We start from the raw sequence: 20,681 nt of genomic DNA, 5'->3' as shown, positions 1-20,681 counted from the left end.
TGGCTTCATAGAACTCCTCCTTCCGGGCATGGACTCCTCATATGCCGGCGAGCCACTCCTCTATCTCCCTTGGGAGGAGGAAAGAGGGCTCGTTGGCGTCGGTTTGAGGAGGTACAACTTCCACCGGTACTTCTTGTAGATCTTCAAGCGGAGGTTCCGCTGGAATGTCATCCCATCCGGTAGGGTTGTTGACTCCAAGTGCTAGGTTCCAATCCTCTTGAGGGAGGACGGGTTCCATGGGAGGTGTTACAAGAATATTTAACCTCTGGTGCAAGAGGTTAATTTCTTAAAAACTATTTTCCAGCCCCACCGTAAGATAGTTTATACGGTCTATTAGGACTTCCTCTACCAAAGTCATTTCATCGAGAGCTTCCCGTAGTGCCATGACGTAGTGTACAAGGGTAGCTTCAATGGAAGGCCTCCTTCCTCTTCTACTGTTTGTTGAATGCACGGATGATGTTCCACTGTTTTCACTCGACATTCTACGAAAATAAACCGAAAACAGCTTATTTTTATGAAACAGTACCTTGGACACGGCCCCGTGCTCATTGAGCACGGCTCCGTGTTCACCTTTCTGCAGAATTTTGAAACAAGGAATCTTGAAGTTTTAAGTTATTTCTCTAACTTGTGAAGCCTTTTTGAACAATAGTAACTTAAAACAATGTTGTACAACTTATTTTTAACAAGATTCTTTGAACAAAACTCAATAATCCTTTCAATAAAGCTTGGAATCTCAAGCTTTAATGGAGGTTTTTGGAGAAAGATGAAGAAGAAGGAAATGGATAAAAGAGGAAAGGACAAGATGGTTATTGGAACCTTCTTTTAGAACATACTTAGGATGGTAGGAGAGAAGATCCCTTCAAATCTCTATCCCTGGATGGTCCAAATATGCAGAATTCTTGGCTGCATTTTATAGAAAATGACAGCGTGCTGGACACGTCCCCGTGTCGGCTGGACACGGCCCCGTGTGCAGATAGAATCCTGACACAATTTGTCCGTATTCTGACGCAAAGTCAGAAAGGAATCTTTTGGTGGACACGGGGGCGTGTTGGCTGGGCACGGCCCCGTGTTGAAGGACTGATTATGAAGTTTGTCTATTTTCAAGGAACTTATCCGGATCGGGCGGTTCCTTACTGGTTGGAACAACCCCAAAGTGCCTAAGATACCTTAATTGATCTAGGTTAAGACGAGAACGTAAGAGGTTGTTGGTGAGGGTGATTCCTATGCTAAATGTAGGTGGACAAGTCCAACCCTTTTCCGGGCTCTCGTTAAAGAAGGTGTATGCCGAATCGCTCAGGTCTATGTATGCATCGAACGAAGTCGATGGGGAGTCCTTCACGGCACAATCGGGACAGGGACGACTATCGTCCAAGTCTTCGCTAGAGTTGAAGGTATTATCGGGAGCAATGAGGTTGTTTGAATGTGATCCCAACACTTCTTCTTGGTCATTTTCTTGAGATGAATTAAGGAAATCCATCTTAAGTTCTTTTGACCAATTAAGAATCAAATCTTCTAGTTGAAATAGTTCATTAAGAAGCATTTCTCCTAAAATATCTGGTTGGGCGCCTTCAAGGGAGAGATAAGGATTATTTTTACTTTCGCCCCTCTTAAGGATACTATCAAACGATGGGTCTATATAGTCGGGCTTATAATTTAGAAAATAACATTCTAATTCATTATGACCGCCTCCACATAATTGACACCACGTATCATAAGAGTGCCGAAAGTAAAAAAGATCATTATCACTCATTTTTGTGTCAGAAATTACCAACCGTCGGGATCTTATGGTTCTGTTTTCAGTAACTGAATCTTGGGCACGGGGGCGTGTTAAGTGGGCACGGCCCGGTGTTCAGCTTACTGTCTGACTTAAAACAAGATTGCCAGTTCCAAAGATTGGGCACAGGGCGTGTTCAGCGGGCATGACCCGTGCTGAGTTCTGCAGAAGCTGAAAAATTAAGAAAATCCTAAAAAAATAAAAAGAAAATAGAAAAAAATGATTAGGCCGTTGATTTCCAACTTTTTTAAAATCCTCGTGTCCCCGGCAGCGGCGCCAAAAACTTGATGCGTGTCAGTGTGTATATGTTTTAGGTATATATTTTAAACCCTTTTACACTTTTTTAGCCAAGTTTTAAATTTATAAAACACGATATTCACTAACACTAAACACACATATGGGCAAGTGCACCCATCGTGGACGTAGTATAGTGTTGGTAAGATACCGAGGTCGTCCAAGGACACAAGAGCTTGTAGTAGCGGTTTATCCTCAACGTCTAATCAAATCAAAATATTAGAAAAAGGTTTTTAAACTAAGAAAATAAAACTAACTAAAATGCTGAAAAGTAAAATAAAAATAAAAACAGATAGACAAGATGAATCACTTGGATCCGACTCGTGTGTAGTGTAACCTTTGATTATTTTCGCACTTTTGTACTTGTTTAAGAGATTATCTTAGTTATTGTAGTAGGCCCCTCTTTTGAAGGCGACGTTACCCTCAACCCAGTAGTTTGAGTCAGCAAGGATACAATCTTAAAGGGTCGGATTATTGAAAGATAATTAATTAAGTTATTAATGCATAATGTGGCAGGCCCCTCTTTTGAAGGTGACGTTACCCTTAGCTAAGTAGTCTGAGTCAGCAGGGATACAGTCCTAAGTAGCTGGGTTAAAGTTTTAATAGTAGTTTAACTTATGAGGGGATCAAAGAGTTTGGACCCCCGCCATCCAATACCGTTGGGTATTGAAGGAGGTCCTACTAAATTTTGACCCAGGTCCTTTGCAGGATCTATACACTGAACAATGGCAAGACTCTTACCAAACCATTCCCTTAACCCCCGATGTAACACCCTTATTATTATTTAACAATTTTCGTATAATTTACGAAAATAAACAGGTAATTAGAATTTCAATACCTTGAAAATACGGGTTTCATTAAACTTTATTTACAGAATTAAAACTATACAAGATAACATGTTTGAGTTCGTCATTTAACAAAACAACGATACATAGTGCGGAAGCTTATTTCTTGATCGTGTTCGGTTCTTCGTTGTGCTTGATCATCCTCCGGTGCTAAAATCATACCTGAAACTCATAAAACATGAGTTGGATTAGTCATACGTAACTTAGAACATATTTAAACGAGTCCGGGAAGCGAAACTGATTAAAATAAAAAATTTTCGCTAATTCAGGGTTCTGTCGCGTGTCGCGGAGGAACCAGGTTGTTCCTTCGCGTGTCGCCTGGGAAACCAGTGTAGGATCGGTTTCAGACCCGAACGAGTCAATCAGAAGAGTTTATCTCTAAACGAACGGCGGAAACAGACGTGTAGAGCTCAATTCAGCTAGATTTACTCTTTAAACTGTTGTATGATTGATTTAATAGCGTTTTACAACCTGACAACACTTCGGCAGCACTTCGTTGCTCTAGCCGGAAAGTTACAAATGTGAAAGTTTGAAACCTATTTATACTAATTGACCCTTCCGTTTGAAACACTTTCAAACGGACAGGAACTTTCAAACAGACAGGACATTTCAAACTTTCAGCTGTTTCAAACTTTCAGCAGTTTCAAACTTTCAGCTTCAAACTTTCAGCTTCAAGTTAGTAAACCGAGACTCGATATAAGACGTAGACAACAGATGAATGCACCAACAGACTCCCCCTCAGATGTTGACGGAGTCTTCAGTGTCGAGTCTCTGCATCTTCAATCTTTATCAGTCCTCTCGAGCTCTTTGAAGCATATGACGTTGTTAGAATCCTCAACTCAATCTCTTATTCTTTCTCGAAATCTTCAGAATCTGAATCTGGCTCTACTATCTTCAGACTTCCTCTCGATGTCTTCAGACTCCCCCTTTCGCTAGAGATCGTAGTCTGGAATTCTTAAAATCATGATCATGTCCTGGCTCGCATCCTGCTCTGGATCGAAATCTGGCCAACCTGCATAAACTCTACCCAACAGTAAATTTCCAAAATTTTTATCCTGACAAATTTAGAAATTACTGGTAGATTTCTTTTAACAACACCATTTTTAAACTCTGATGACTTACTTTGTAAAAATAATATTCTTCATTTCAAAGATTATTTCTCCCAAACCTGTTGTTCATCATGTTTAGCACTCGGAATTTTGAAAATCAGCTTTTCAATACCAGTTGTCGAAAATCTTTTTGGATTTTTCAAAATTTATGCTAAAACGCACCAAAAATCATTTTGAATTTTTGAATAAAAGAAAATGCAGAAACGAAATATTTACAGACAATATTTTTGTGAGTTCGTGCAAGAGGATCATATCAGTTTTTGAGACATATCACAAACACCGTTAAGCTTGATTACATTTTAAGTTCTAAACAATTTACCTAGATTGTCAGTATGTTTGTCCTCTTAAATTTTCACACAGATTTCAACTGTTTCGAGATACGCAATTAGTGTTTTAGATACTTAAACTTATCCGTGTGTCCCACTATTTGAATATACTCCCGTATCCAGATCCCAATATCCAGTCTTACAGGTGAGTATACCACAGCTGATATCTGTAAAGGGGTTATGTGCGAGGGCCGTGAGAGCTCAGGTCGATACTTCCGTATACGCAGAGAGATGACGGCTTCGACTTTTGGTGGGTCCCCTTTAGAGGATCTTTTGTTACAACAGCAGCGACTATCAATTTTATTGTTTCATCAGCTTGCTGAGGGCGAGCTTATATTTCAAAGCTTTTTGCAGAAAGCATTATCCGGGGACTAGGTCAGTATTTCCATACAGCAGAAGTCCCGGGATAATACCCCAGATATCACTGAGTATAAAGACCTAGTATCTCAGAATACGGGACCTTTCAAACAAGATTTCAGGGGTTACCTATATATCCAAGCAGTTTTGTTAACCCACAGAATAAGCAAGTTTGATTTTAGGTTTATATCTCGTTACAGTTTACTAAATATGCGAAAACCTACTGACACATCCTCAGTAAGATTGTTTATCACATTTTTGACTATACATTTCTTTAGCGTGTCGTGATAGTCCACTGATGTACTATCATTTCCTCTTTTATGCAACAAAAACTCATTTTTCAGTTTTATCATGTTTTTGTCTGTTTCAAATTTTCTGATGTTTTTGGATTTTCTAAAAATTCTTACTCCCCCTAAAATTCAAATACATCTAATGAAAATTGAAAACAAACTGTACAGAACATGACAATTGATATCGAATCGCTTCAATTCTCCATCCGTTTGGCTTAAACAATCAGAACTCCCCTCACAACAAACTATTTTCCCATAATGATTTCAAAACACTTAAGTTTGTTTTAATCAGAATGGTTTTTCCGGAAAATAAGTTTTGTTGATTTTACCACTTGTAAAATTTGGGGATCAAATCATCACATTGTTTTACCAATCTTTTGAATGATAGTTAACTCAAGTTCAAATTAATGACCTTGATTTAACCACTTGTACGATCAACCTAATTCAAATTCTGAACCACTTATAACAATCACAAACAAACAACTCAAACCTGTTTTTCAACCAATTACCATCTGTTGGTTGAATTCTCAAGGTGCCGATTCCTACTCCACGCTTACAAACCTGGGAGTTCTGGCAAATCCTGCAAAACTTCTCAAACACATTTTTCAAAAAATGATAAAGAATGATGCCGATTCATGCTCCGCGATTACCAACTTGGGAGCTCCGGCAATTCCTGCAAAAACTTTTCAAACACATTAAACAAACATGATAAAGAATAATGCCGATTCCTGATCCACGATTACCAACTTGGGATCTCCGGCAAGTCAGGTTTTTATTCTTTGAAAAATATATCCACCCAAGCCTGACCTTCCTTGGGTGTAACAACATCTTTTTCATCTTTTCTTTCAACAGACTTGTAAACACGTCCTTTGGAAGCATAAAAATCTTTGATACTTTTGGCCTTACCGTTGACCATTTGTCCAAAGATACGTTTCACATTTCCGTTGAAAGTCTTTTCAACATCAAATTTTTTCTTGTCAGAATAAAATTGATTTGAAATTTCAACTTTTCCAACTTTCTTCATAAAATTTTCAGCACACAACAGTGGAAAATTTTCATCATTCATAGTTGGAACTGATCTTTCAACTTTTTTCTCAACACGTGGCTCCTCTGATTTTATGGAATCAGATTCATCACCAGAACTATTACCTGAACCTTTCACAACCCATTTTTGATTTGGCACATTATCTTTTCTTTTTGAAGCACTCTTTGAACATTCTCCTTTCTCAAAAGTTGAATTTTCAAAGCCAGTAAACTTCCGGGTTGACAGTTCAGTCTTCTCGACAATCTTCTCTTTCATTTTACCAAAGATTTCCTGTTTTGGCTTGAATGTCTTTGGACAATCTTTCGCCACATGACCAGCAATCTTGCACTGAAAACAAGTTCTCTTCTCAATCTTCTTCGGAACTTCATTCTTCTTCAGTTCTTCTTGCTTCTTGGCAAGGAATTTCTGATTAGACTGCTTTCTGAATAAGTATTCTTTCTCAGCCTCTGTTGTTTTCCCTGAAACAAACACAGTTTTTGGTTTATAAACTTTTTCATTTTTAAAATTTTTCGGTGGAACAAAACCTAATCCTTTCTTTTTGAAATTACGATTATGGTTTGGTTTCTTTTGGAAATTATAACCACAATTGTAACCCATTTTCTTGTTTAATCTTTGTTGCACTCTTGAAGTGTATTGTTTAGGTTTTCCGATAATATTTAAATCTTTTATTTCAGAAATATTAATTTCTGTGATTTTGAAAACCTTTTGAATCATTTCAAATTTGACACTTCTTATTGGAAAAACTTCATCAGAATATAATTTGTCAGAATCTTTCAAAGTATATGCCACTTTGAATGATTCATCATGCAAATTAGATTTTGATAGCAAAAATTCTTTATCATAAACCCGTTTGTTCTTTTTGAATGTCGGCTTTGACACATTGGACCCAGACTTTGACTCGGGTTTGGACTCCAGATTTGACTCCTCACTGTCATCTTTATCTAACACCTGATCGACCACACTTTTTATCAACTTTGACTCATGATCAGTGTCTGATGACGTATACGTGACATCAATATTTTCTGGCAAGTTATCCAATGGCCCAGACTCCCATTGTAAATTGATAGCCTTATTGACTCTTTCAGAATTTGGATTTCGAGGTGAATATCTATTTTCGACCGGGGGCGGACATTTGTTATAGACCACACTTGATTTCTTACCAGAAGTCTTCACCTTTTCTTCATCTTTTGTCACAAATTTCTCTTTTTCAGATGTCTTCACTTCATCAAATGTCTTCAAATCTTTCACCACTGGATAGATCCTATCAACAACAAAAGTAGAACATGAGTAACTCTCTAACAATTTCTTAACTTTCTCAGTTTCTATCTTTTGTGTTGCTAACTCCAATTCCAGATCAGCACATTTCTTTATGTGAAAATTTGCATCATCAACCTGTCTTAGATACGCTAACTTCAGTGTATTCATTGCCACAGCTTGTTCACCATCAGAATCCGTATATTTGTTAATTTCTCTCTTCATTGTATCATAGGATTCTTTCAATCTGTTTATGTTGTGCAACAATTCATTGTTCTGCTTGATAAGCGAATCACAGTTCATGCACTTTTCTGGAACTTGAACTGGTTCTGCATCAAGTTTCACTTCAAATTCAGGAACCTCTTTGACTGTCCTGTTTGGTTGCAAAAACTCAACTCTCCTCTTTTTCTCAGCTTTAGCCTCAGCTTTTAATCTCTCTTCCTCTTCTTCAAGCTTTCTTCGTCTTGCTTCAGCAGCTTCTATGACTCTTCTATTTCTTTCTGCACATTTCAAATCATAAGCATTAGCAATGAAAGCATGAGTATTGAACAGATTGTTGGACATCTCTTTGGCCATAAATTCTTGATCTGGGCAAAAATTGTCCCAATTGAAGCCTTCAGCTAATTTCTCATCATCTTGTTCTGCCACACAAACTTTGCTGTCTTTTGGAATATATTTATCCCATGAAAAATTTTCATTTTTGCTTAAACATGCTCTTTTTGGACTATCAATCACATCTCTCCCGTGAGCAGTTTGTGCCTGATGCTGTGCTGGTGATGTGACTTGATGATAAATCGCCTTTTTGTGATAATCGTTGTTTCCAAAAGAATTTTGGGCTCCAGTAGCTTCACGATTTTTGCACTCCCTCTTGAAATGCCCCTTTTCCCTGCAACGAAAGCACGTAACTTTAGATTTATCAAAGCCTAAATTTGAAACACTAGCGTCATGAAAATCATCTCGGCCTGTAATTTGTTTAAACTTTTCAGGACGTCTCATCACGCTAGCCATGCACCATTTAATGTCCATTAATTCCATTTCTTCAGCATCGATTTGATCGTAATCCTCTTTCGTGAGCATTGGATTACCGATCTTTCCAGCCACAAAACTACTATAAGATTCCAATACCATTCCCAACAAAGACATTTGATTTTTAGCAATCTCTTCAGTGTAATCCTCATCATTTTCAATACTAAGAACAATGTTGCACTGAAGTTTTCTTCCATTCTTTATTACAGAAACGTTTGGATCGAATGATGAAAATCTTGTGCTGCTTGATCCCTGGGATAACTTCTGTTCTGAAGAATCTTTCACACTGTAAGCAGTTTCAATTTTCGGAGAATGATTTGTCGTTCCAGAAACACCACCTTTATAATACAAGCTGATATCCTGTTTTCCATCATAGTTTTTCATTCTCGCGATCCTCCTTTGCTCCATCTCTTGAGCTTCTAGGTGCTTTATGAAATCTCCCAGTGTCATACTCTTGTAATCTTTTCTGTTGGATCGTAGCATCATCAGAAACATTCCCCAAGTTTCATATGGTAACGCATCTGCAAGTTTTTCAACCAATTCCTCAGTAGTTTTCTTAATTCCAAGTTTTGACATGTTTCTCACCAAGTTACAATATCTATCAATTATCTACTTGGTGTTTTCAGTTTTTAGTCCCCGGAATAAGTCAAATTCTTTCTTCATGAGAGACATCTTATTCTTGAGCATATCATCACTTCCAATAAACTTTGCTTCCAATTCTGACCAAATAGAATATGCGCTTCCATCATGTTGAAGCAGTATCAAGATATCTTCTTTTATAGCTTGCTGAAGCAGACTCACCATGAGTTTCTCATCTCGATATTTCTTTTTGTCTTCCGAACTCATTTCTCTAAGTGTTAACGGCACACCATTTTAAACATTGCTTTTTGTGGGCCTAACATATTATTCCTCAGTGTGTTCCCATGCATCTAGATGATAAGCCTCAACCCAGTTTCCAAAACGTTCAGACCACACATTATAATCATCAATATCCATGAGTTTAGGTGGTTTTTGTGCAGTCCCCGTTTCGTTTTCTAGATTCATGTTTTTAGCAAGGACAGCTGGAGTAGACGGAGTAGCAAACGCGTTGTAGAAATCTTCGTCCATGTTTTCAAATGAGCTGGTACACAAACACCTTGAATCACCTCGTACAATAATACCTGACAAACAAACAATCACACAACACGATCAGTTTTAAAGACTTATCAATTAACTGAAACAGAATGGTACTCGAACTGGTGAATATTCTGGGCGGACTGAAAGTTGACACACTGTACGGAAAACTAGAACCGATCAAATACAGATGACTTGACACTTTTTCGTGCAAACTGACGGACTTTTTCAAATGAACTGAGCCTTTGAGACTATTGAACTCCAATCTATTTGGATTTGGAAATGAATTTGATGTTGAGACTTGGTCCGTTACTCGATATCACTTATCACTTGATTGGGTTAATGAACTCCAATCTATTCGGATTGGTCGAGAAGCTTTTGATCAGATTAAACCGATGACAATCTTGACACACATAAATGTTCCAATCACATGGGCTTGGGATAGTGGGCTGAATGTATAGAGAGCTGACAAAATGAGTTTAAGAACTATGACATGGGAACCGGTTATCTAATAACAATTTCCAATCTATTACAAATGGCCTAATATCGATCGGTATCTAAGAGAACTGTCACTATAAAATTCAAAAAGTCTAAACAAACTAACAAGCTGATTGGGCCTCATACACTGACATGATTATCTCTTTTTGATAGGGCCGATTATATATTTATTTACTCTTATTGGACCGAACATAAACTCAGTAACTAACAGGCATTCACATGGTTCATCAATATTCAGATTCAACTTTTCCTTTTTATTTTTACTTGTAGCTGCCAAACAACAATTTGACTCCTTTTGTGATTGGGCCGTGACAAATTTTGTCACATGTACTGACAACTTATGATTTCAAACTGCCATATGTTTCAAACGGTGGCTATGTTAAATGGTCAATGGCTGTTTCAAACGGTATGATATTTCAAACGATATATTCAAACGGTAGGGGTCATTCAAACGATGGGACAAGTTCAAACGGTCACTTCAAACGGTTAACATGCTTCAAACGATAGATTTACTTTTCAAACGACAGGAAGTGAATTTCAAACGACAGGAAGCTATTTCAAACGACAGGTAGCATGTTTCAAACGACAGAAACTATTTTTCAAACGATGGGAAGTGATTTCAAACGGACAAGTCAATATTCGTTCAAACGGACACCCTTTTTTAAGCCATTTTTACCACTTTTACGTCGAGTTTTAAGCTGAGATTCTCAAGGCTTTGTTAAAACATCATTACACACACATTGTGAAAGTTTTAGCCAATTTCAACCGTGAAAACTTGAAAAATTTGAGAAAGAAAGGTGTAGAAGTAGAAAATGCAGCTGAATTGTATAGAACTCTTCCTCCTGAGCTCTGATACCACTTGTAGGATCGGTTTCAGACCCGAAAGAGTCAATCAGAAGAGTTTATCTCTAAACGAACGGCGGAAACAGACGTGTAGAGCTCAATTCAGCTAGATTTACTCTTTAAACTGTTGTATGATTGATTTAATAGCGTTTTACAACCTGACAACACTTCGGCAGCACTTTGTTGCTCTAGCCGGAAAGTTACAAATGTGAAAGTTTGAAACCTATTTATACTAATTGACCCTTCCGTTTGAAACACTTTCAAACGGACAGGAACTTTCAAACGGACAGGACATTTCAAACTTTCAGCTGTTTCAAACTTTCAGCAGTTTCAAACTTTCAGCTTCAAACTTTCAGCTTCAAGTTAGTAAACCGAGACTCGATATAAGACGTAGACAACAGATGAATGCACCAACAACCAGTTTCCAGCAGGTTGCAGTTCAGATCAGCTATGCCAGTTTTTACGGAAACGACCATAACTTCTTCGTTATTGATCCGTTTTACCCGATTCTTTTTCCTACGCGTCCGTAATTTAATCCTACATCTTATGGAGTTAAAAGTCTACATCCAACAAAAGAAATTTTGAGACTTCTAAGCCTTTGACTCGTTAACTTTTTACCGAATTTTAACCCGTTTATGCATTTTATAAAACAAACGTATTTGTTTGATTCCTATATTACATACACTTCTATAAATTAATGTTACCTACCATATTAGATTCTAATCATAGGTTTATTACACAATTTAAACCCGTTTTCGCTTGTATGCTTATTTTGACCCGTTAAGGGTATTTAAGCACTTTCGAGCCTAAAATCACTTTCGATTGCTTCTAGCATTCCATCACCACATTTCTTACCCTATAATACCCCACCTTGACTGTATTTAAGGTGAGTTTATTGTGGTGATCTTATATAACCCAAATTTTACCTCTAGAATCAATATTTTACGGCAAAACTCAAATAGTGCCGTTTGACTAAAAATAATACCTCTTTCAGCTTCTATACTTATTCTAAGTATTTACCCTAACATAAAACTCGTTTCCAAACAACTTTTAAAGGTTTTTTGTTCCAATTAGCCAACGAGGGCATTTTGGTCGATTTTATTCTCTTTACTACTAATGACTCTCTTTCCCATTTATTCGAACAAAATAGCATTTTTAACTACAACATGAATATGCGTACCTGTCCCGGATCAACAAGTAGACCCGATTCATACCTTGTTTTCATTATCACACAATCAATAGTGACGAAATCATCCGGTTTTGCTAATCGGTCCTGTTAGCATAAGACTTGACAATCATATTAGTCGATATTGTCAAATGGTGTTATCAACACCAATCGACCCGTTTGGACTACATGCCCAACGTTATCTATTTAATCAAAACATCGTTTTTGATTTCCAATTTATACGTCCATTCATCCCGGATTTTATTAACATACCCTTTTTCTTTAAACTCTTTTCTTACAGAATTCAACCCATTTCGGCTTACGCTATGAGTATCCTTTTAACCTTTATTTACACTAGTCGACATTTGACCAATTTCCGTTTTTGTCCTTTTTCCCCCATTATTAGATTACACTACAAGGTAATCTTAACAAAAATCCATATTTCCAAAACAATCGTTATCCGTTTACAACGTATTGAATAAACGAGTATTCTACATAAGTGTGTAAATTACACTTACCTTGCATCCGAATTACGCTTTTTCTTTTCTCACTTGCTTCAATCAACCCGCTTTCTCCCCAAGCTTCACCTAGCTTGTTAAGCGCCTACTATCATCCATCATTCACAAGGTTGTTAGATTAGTCATTCTAAATCATGACTTTCACACCTTATGAATCTTTGACTACTTTCTTATTGAACTAAATCATAAATCATGAGTTTAATTCTCATGTCAAGACCCACTTCAAATCAAGTATAAATTCTTAACAATTTCCCTTTTTGTTCAAGTAGTTCTTTCATACAAGTTAGTATGGTGTTTATAAACACCAATACAACATAAATTTCATAAAATCATCCTAAACCCCTTTTTCATAAGCTTTAACGCATAATTCTTTATAATAATCAAATCTGCGTTTTTACCCAACTTTTAGCATTTTAATCCTCACTTAGGCGTTTCATCAAACACCTAGCGGGTCAGATTTTTATATCATCAAAACCAAGTTTATGACTTGTAATTATCATCTAAATTAACTTCAATTAAACAATTTTACACAAGTCTTAACATCCATATTTCTGAATTTTACTCTTAAATTCAGATTATGCTAGAACAAGATCATCAATTCTAGGGTTTATCAAGTTTTCTCCAAGTTCATTAATCACCTACAATGGTGATTATGAACTCTATAATTAACAGGAAATCTTTTAACAAGATTTCACCTAGGGTTCATCCCTAGACACCATATCCCTTCTAATTTCATTCATGCATGATAAAATCAAGCTAAATTTCAGTTTTTCACAATTAACCTAGAACTTGAGATAAATCAAAATACTGGAATTTTGCATACCTTGCGATCCCTTCAGTGAGGTGATCACTAATTCGTGCTTAGAACTTGATTTGGGACTGAATTGAACCTTCAATTTGATCAAATTTGACATGCACTAGGGTTTGGTGGGGAGCCAGTGTCGCCCCCTGTGTTCTTGTTCGGCCAGGACCTCCATTTGAGGGGTTTGGTTTTATTTTTTTGTTTTAAAACTAATAATATTAGTTTCAAATTTAACAACATTGGTCCCTCCCTTTTTGTTTAACTTAAATCTTTGGCAATTTAACTCTATTCATGCTTTAACACAAGACAACCAACTAAATAGGTTATTTATTTCGTACTCAGCTTAGTATGTTCGGGAAATCATAACCCGTTTTACTTTAAGTCCCGTTAAATCGGGCCTTTTATCTTCCTATATTCTTGAAAGCTCTTATTCACTTTAAATAAATATTACGATTATTCAATTAATTCCTAATACTTGCCAGTTTACTTTTACCACTAACGGTATTTTCCTGTCTTTAGTATTTACGGGGTTTAATTACCAAACCCGTTTTCGGGGTGTTACAAGTCTACCCCCCTTAAAGAGGTTTCGTCCTCGAAACCTTTTCTTACGTAATTCATTGAGTTTAAACTCAATGTATTTGATCCAAGAAATCCTTTAAACATTACTTATACCTTTAACCAATTGTTAGTATTACCAGATAAGTATGGTAACGTCTTTTTGGTCACTAATTGTCTACATATCTCATACGACATAGTGCAACTTAAAATAACGTAATCTCGTTATTCCCACTAGGTTAGTTAACTTAGCGATATCCATCGCTTTTATATACTATCGAATTCTTTATGAATTCGTTACTTTGACCTGTTTAAAGGTCTTTAGTGAAATCCTTCACTTTTAGCCACAAATTCTTTTGTTTTCAACTTTATTTATTCGGTTCAGTTTTACCGAATCTACCACTTACAAGCAACCAAATTTATTTAAATGACCTTAACCGATCTCACCAACTAGACTTATTAGTCTAGCTACTTTCACCGCTCGCTTAGTTATAATGTGATTCTACCTCACATTGCATTTCTTGACCGTGATCATGTCACGTCATTCTAAATTTCATATCAACTTTTTATTTTCGAAAATATTACCTTTCGAATATATCGCCTTGCACCAATCAGTGTCAAGACTTATATCTTTCATGTTTACCGTTTATACGACTATCATAATACATTTTCGTAGAACCGTTATTTCTTACCAAAACCGAAGTTTTAGTTTAGCGTCTTCCTTTTAACCTTTGTCAATTATCCATACCGGGATATTGACAGCCCAAAATTTATTCTTTTACAGTCTTAGTTTTATGCGGGGATTCTTAACTGATTCCCTCGCTTTATCTAATTAACCCGTAGGTTTTATCACTTAGCCTCATGGGCTATTTTGATTAAACTTTCACCTCTTTAGGGCGAAGTTCTTATAATTTCTTTCTAATCATGACCCGTGGGTCGTTTTATCCTTATAGACCTTTCCATTGTTTATAACCCCAAAGGTTATATTGATCCCGTAGATCATTCCTTATTCATGACATTCTTAAAATTTCATGTTTGGTGTCAAGGCACCATGTTTTTGTTTAACATCATTTATTTTCGTCTTGATATTATCTTTGACCTTGACCGTAGTCTAAGGCTACATTCGTTTCTTTTTGGACACATTTTCCGACTTTATGACTTCTCACGTCATTTATGCGTCGGTTTATCTTATGCTCACCATTATCCAGTTTACATACATTCGTATTTGATTATGTCCCATTACCGGGCTCATTATTCTTTTGCTTTTAATGTTACTATTGTCCCGCTAGTGTTTACTCATGTCGTCCGGCATGATTTTATATTCGACCTGCTCAACTTTAAAATAGTTGAACATAATTTATTCACAACTCTATTTACATTATCTTGTCATCTTTTAGTTATGACCCTAAAACCCGAGTCTTTTAACTTTCCATCCAGGTTCCTGTTTCTCGGTCTACGCATGTGTTTAATTCCTACCCATCAACCGGGTGGTTTTACCGAAGTCGTTATTATTGCAACCCTCCCAGTATGCACTAAGATCTCGCTTCATCTTTATATTCTGACTTTGTCCTCGAGTTTGGCGTTTTACAAAAACGACTCATTTAGAGACATATTCGCATTTTCCAGGTTCGAGTGTAATTACACCCCCTTCCAGTGCATATCTTGATCATTCTACATGTTTATATTCTCCGGGTTCGAGTGTAAGTACACCCCCTCCCAATATATGTCTACATCATTTTACATGCTTCCATGTCTACATGTTTATATTCCTCGGGTTCGAGTGTAAGTACACCCCCTCCCAATACATGTCTACATCATTTTACATGTTTCTTTGTCCCTTCTCTCGGGCTCATTATACTAACATAATACGCTTCCGCCACTCGGCAGTACGTTTATATTATGATCAAATAATTTGCTTATCTGATTCATTTGGGTACTTTTTAATTTGTCCCACTCACCCCGTCCTTACTACATCGGGTGTGAATGTGTCCGCTATAAGAAGTTCATGGTGTCATATGCCACTACTTACTTGGCCAGAGTAAGCGATTAACACATGATACGCATGACCTTTTTATAGTTTTCACATCACGCCCTATGTAAGTAATACCTCTGTTTATTTATCTTAGAAACAATATCCTGGATAGGTATTCTATTCAGGTTTGTCTAAGTTTTCAATCTACATCTGAAACTGTCAGTTTCTACTTATTGGTTGCATGTTTATATTCATGCAATAATTTAATCGTGCACCTGGTAAATGCTTGCCCTAACGGGCTTTCCTTGCCATTAGCCTTGTTCGCGACCATCACGCGATTTGGGTCCTTGATGAGCATGCTCTTCTTGTCATATCTCGGACCGTTCCATCATCATATCCACAATTCGTTTAACTCTTGTCATCTTCAAACACGAGTGTCCTTCAATTAAATCATTCACAAAAGTTAGTAACATCAACCTCAAAAATCGCCCGTATTATAATACAAGGCTTTTCAACTATACGCATCAACGCGCGTATTTTCATCAACTATATAAATCATTTCAATTGGGGTAACGTGTATCACACGATAGCCCTATGTGTTGTTTACAACACCTTAGCATCTAAACTTTTAACGTACATGTACTTACCGGATTTGCGATCAAGCCACGAACCGAACACCAATCTTTGTCAAGAGCATAAGGTTTAAGTCCAAGCATGGTTTTCCCCACCATACTTGAATCTCTTAAACCAGGGCTCTGATACCAACTTGTAACACCCTTATTATTATTTAACAATTTTCGTATAATTTACGAAAATAAACGGGTAATTAGAATTTCAATACATTGAAAATACGGGTTTCATTAAACTTTATTTACAGAATTAAAACTATATAAGATAACATGTTTGAGTTCGTCATTTAACAAAACAACGATACATAGTGCGGAAGCTTATTTCTTGATCGTGTTCGGTTCTTCGTTGTGCTTGATCATCCTCCGGTGCTAAAATCATACCTGAAACTCATAAAACATGAGTTGGATTAGTCATACGTAACTTAGAACATATTTAAACGAGTCCGGGAAGCGAAACTGATTAAAATAAAAATTTTTCGCTAATTCAGGGTTCTGTCACGTGTCGCGGAGGAACCAGGTTGTTCCTTCGCGTGTCGCTTGGGAAACCAGTTTCCAGCAGGTTGCAGTTCAGATAAGCTATGCCAGTTTTTACGGAAACGGCCGTAACGTCTTCGTTATTGATCCGTTTTACCCGATTCTTTTTCCTACGCGTCCGCAATTTAATCTTCCATCTTATGGAGTTAAAATCCTACATCCAACATAAGAAATTTTGAGACTTCTAAGCCATTGACTCGTTACCTTTTTACCGAATTTTAACCCGTTTATGCATTTTATCAAACAAACGTATTTGTTTGATTCCTATATTACATACACTTCTATAAATTAATGTTACCTACCATATTAGGTTCTAATCATAGGTTTATTACACAATTTAAACCCGTTTTCGCTTGTATGCTTATTTTGACCCGTTAAGGGTATTTAAGCACTTTCGAGCCTAAAATCACTTTCGATTTCTTCTAGCATTCCATCACCACATTTCTTACCCTATAATACCCCACCTTGACTGTATTTAAGGTGAGTTTATTGTGGTGATCTTATATAACCCAAATTTTACCTCTAGAATCAATATTTTACGGCAAAACTCAAATAGTGCCGTTTGACTAAAAATAATACCTCTTTCAGCTTCTATACTTATTCTAAGTATTTACCCTAACATAAAACTCGTTTCCAAACAACTTTTAAAGGTTGTTTGTTCCAATTAGCCAACGAGGGCATTTTGGTCGATTTTATTCTCTTTACTACTAAGGACTCTCTTTCCCATTTATTCGAACAAAGTAGCATTTTTAACTACAACATGAATATGCGTACCTGTCCCGGATCAACAAGTAGACCCGATTCATACCTTGTTTTCATTATCACACAATCAATAGTGACGAAATCATCCGATTTTGCTAATCGGTCCTGTTAGCATAAGACTTGACAACCATATTAGTCGATATTGTCAAATGGTGTTATCAACACCATTCGACCCGTTTGGACTACATGCCCAACGTTATCTATTTAATCAAAATATCGTTTTTGATTTCCAATTTATACGTCCATTCATCCCGGATTTTATTAACATACCCTTTTTCTTTAAACTCTTTTCTTACAGAATTCAACCCATTTCGGCTTATGCTATGAGTATCCTTTTAACCTTTATTTACACTAGTCGACATTTGACCAATTTCCGTTTTTGTCCTTTTTCCCCCATTATTAGATTACACTACAAGGTAATCTTAACAAAAATCCATATTTCCAAAACAATCGTTATCCGTTTACAACGTATTGAATAAACGAGTATTCTACATAAGTGTGTAAATTACACTTACCTTGCATCCGAATTACGCTTTTTCTTTTCTCACTTGCTTCGATCAACCCGCTTTCTCCCCAAGCTTCACCTAGCTTGTTAAGCGCCTAATATCATCCATCATTCACAAGGTTGTTAGATTAGTCATTCTAAATCATGACTTTCACACCTTATGAATCTTTGACTACTTTCTTATTGAACTAAATCATAAATCATGAGTTTAATTCTCATGTCAAGACCCACTTCAAATCAAGTATGAATTCTTAACAATTTCCCTTTTTGTTCAAGTAGTTCTTTCATACAAGTTAGTATGGTGTTTATAAACACCAATACAACATAAATTTCATAAAATCATCCTAAACCCCTTTTTCATAAGCTTTAACGCATAATTCTTTATAATAATCAAATCTGCGTTTTTACCCAACTTTTAGCATTTTAATCCTCACTTAGGCATTTCATCAAACACCTAGCGGGTCAGATTTTTATATCATCAAAACCAAGTTTATGACTTGTAATTATCATCTAAATTAACTTCAATTAAACAATTTTACACAAGTCTTAACATCCATATTTCTGAATTTTACTCTTAAATTCAGATTATGCTAGAACAAGATCATCAATTCTAGGGTTTATCAAGTTTTCTCCAAGTTCATTAATCACCTACAATGGTGATTATGAACTCTATAATTAACATGAAATCTTTTAACAAGATTTCACCTAGGGTTCATCCCTAGACACCATATCCCTTCTAATTTCATTCATGCATGATAAAATCAAGATAAATTTCAGTTTTTCACAATTAACCTAGAACTTGAGAAAAATCAAAATACTGGAATTTTGCATACCTTGCGATCCCTTCAGTGAGGTGATCACTAATTCGTGCTTAGAACTTGATTTGGGACTGAATTGAACTTTCAATTTGATTAAATTTGACATGCACTAGGGTTTGGTAGGGAGCCAGTGTCGCCCCCTGTGTTCTTGTTCGACCAGGACCTCCATTTGAGGGGTTTGGTTTTATTTTTTTGTTTTAAAACTAATAATATTAGTTTCAAATTTAACAACAATGGTCCCTCCCTTTTTGTTTAACTTAAATCTTTGGCAATTTAACTCTATTCATGCTTTAACACAAGACAACCAACTAACTAGGTTATTTATTTCCTAGTCAGTTTAGTATGTTCGGGAAATCATAACCCGTTTTACTTTAAGTCCCGTTAAATCGGGCCTTTTATCTTCCTATTTTCTTGAAAGCTCTTATTCACTTTAAATAAATATTAGGATTATTCAATTAATTCCTAATACTTGCCCGTTTACTTTTACCACTAACGGTATTTTCCTGTCTTTAGTATTTACAGGGTTCAATTACCAAACCCGTTTTCGGGGTGTTACACCCGACCAGGTAGCCAAGATACCTCCATATAGACCATGGAGATATGAATGGTGAAAATCTTTTATTTTATATAGCCAGTAAAATAATGCCAAGACACCACGGACAAACGATAAGGAAGAATAACCTTCAATATAAGAAACTAGTAATTAAAGTCATTAATACAAAACCAATTAAAAAGGGCAAAAGATTAAAAATAAAAAGTATTACACTAAACACTTGTCTTCACCAAGTGATGTAAGAGACTTAGGCAAACATGGCCTTTGATTGTCAAGAACTCTTACGATCAATCTTAGATCCCGGGACGACTCACACACTCTATGATGGACAATGGATGATGGTGGTGGATGATGGTGTTATGGTGGTGGTGGGTGAAGTGTGAGAGAGGTGGTGTGCCAAGGGATGAGTTGCGAGAGCTCCAAACACTCCTATTTATAGGCTGAACAGAAGCTCGGGCATGGCCCCGTGTCCGCTGGGCACGGCCCCGTGTCCATCTGACCTTCTCTCTTCATTAATTGCAATTCGCAATTACAATAAATGCGCCTGCAGGAAGTTGACCACGCCCCCTGTGTCCGATGGGCACGGCCCCGTGGTGGGCAGTAGAAGCTTCTATGGGTTTGTCTTTTCTGCTGCTACTTGGGCACGGCCCCTTGCTCGCTGAGCACGGGGCGTGTTCAGTCTTCTTTCTTCTCAGTTTTGCTTGGGAAGATGCTGTCGAGGGGGTCGGGCATGCCACTTTCGTTCCTTTTCTTGTATTTATGTTAGATTTTGCTGTCTTTTTGCTTCTTTTGTTAATTTGAGCTCATTTAATCCTGAAAATACAAAAGGAAGACAAAAGCACACTTTTTCCAACATTAGTACTAAAAAAAGGGTTAGTTTTATGCCACAATTGACATAATTTATATGTTGCATTTTGTGCACATCATAAGTCACCGAAACCGCCATATATTTCATTGTGCATATATATTTTCGTCCCTATCTCCTTCAATCAAACATGACGATGATAGGGAAATTTATCGTTACAGCCGACCTTCATATTTGTTTTCAAGCCTTCGCACCGCATTCGAACTCCTCCTCCCATCGGTTTTCTGCT

At 36.7% G+C, this 20,681-nt stretch overlaps 2 long non-coding RNA genes across 2 annotated transcripts; both read right to left on the bottom strand.

Annotated features, from left to right (window-relative positions):
* Positions 1-2,920: 2,920 nt before the first annotated feature.
* LOC110927826 lies at positions 2,921-12,031 on the bottom strand. Its single transcript, XR_002585934.2, has 2 exons — positions 11,955-12,031; positions 2,921-3,075 (listed from the first exon to the last, which is right to left on the bottom strand). It is a non-coding gene; the product is annotated as an uncharacterized LOC110927826 (long non-coding RNA).
* A 4,656-nt stretch (positions 12,032-16,687) lies between these two features.
* LOC110927825 lies at positions 16,688-18,306 on the bottom strand. The gene is made up of 3 exons (XR_002585933.2): positions 18,227-18,306; positions 17,724-17,816; positions 16,688-16,796 (listed from the first exon to the last, which is right to left on the bottom strand). It is a non-coding gene; the product is annotated as an uncharacterized LOC110927825 (long non-coding RNA).
* Positions 18,307-20,681: the final 2,375 nt, after the last annotated feature.

Source organism: Helianthus annuus, chromosome 3, assembly GCF_002127325.2.
Source record: "Helianthus annuus cultivar XRQ/B chromosome 3, HanXRQr2.0-SUNRISE, whole genome shotgun sequence".
Taxonomy (NCBI): Eukaryota; Viridiplantae; Streptophyta; class Magnoliopsida; order Asterales; family Asteraceae; genus Helianthus; species Helianthus annuus.
Note: the sequence above shows the minus strand (reverse complement) of the source record. Positions and strands in the feature narration are given on the sequence as shown.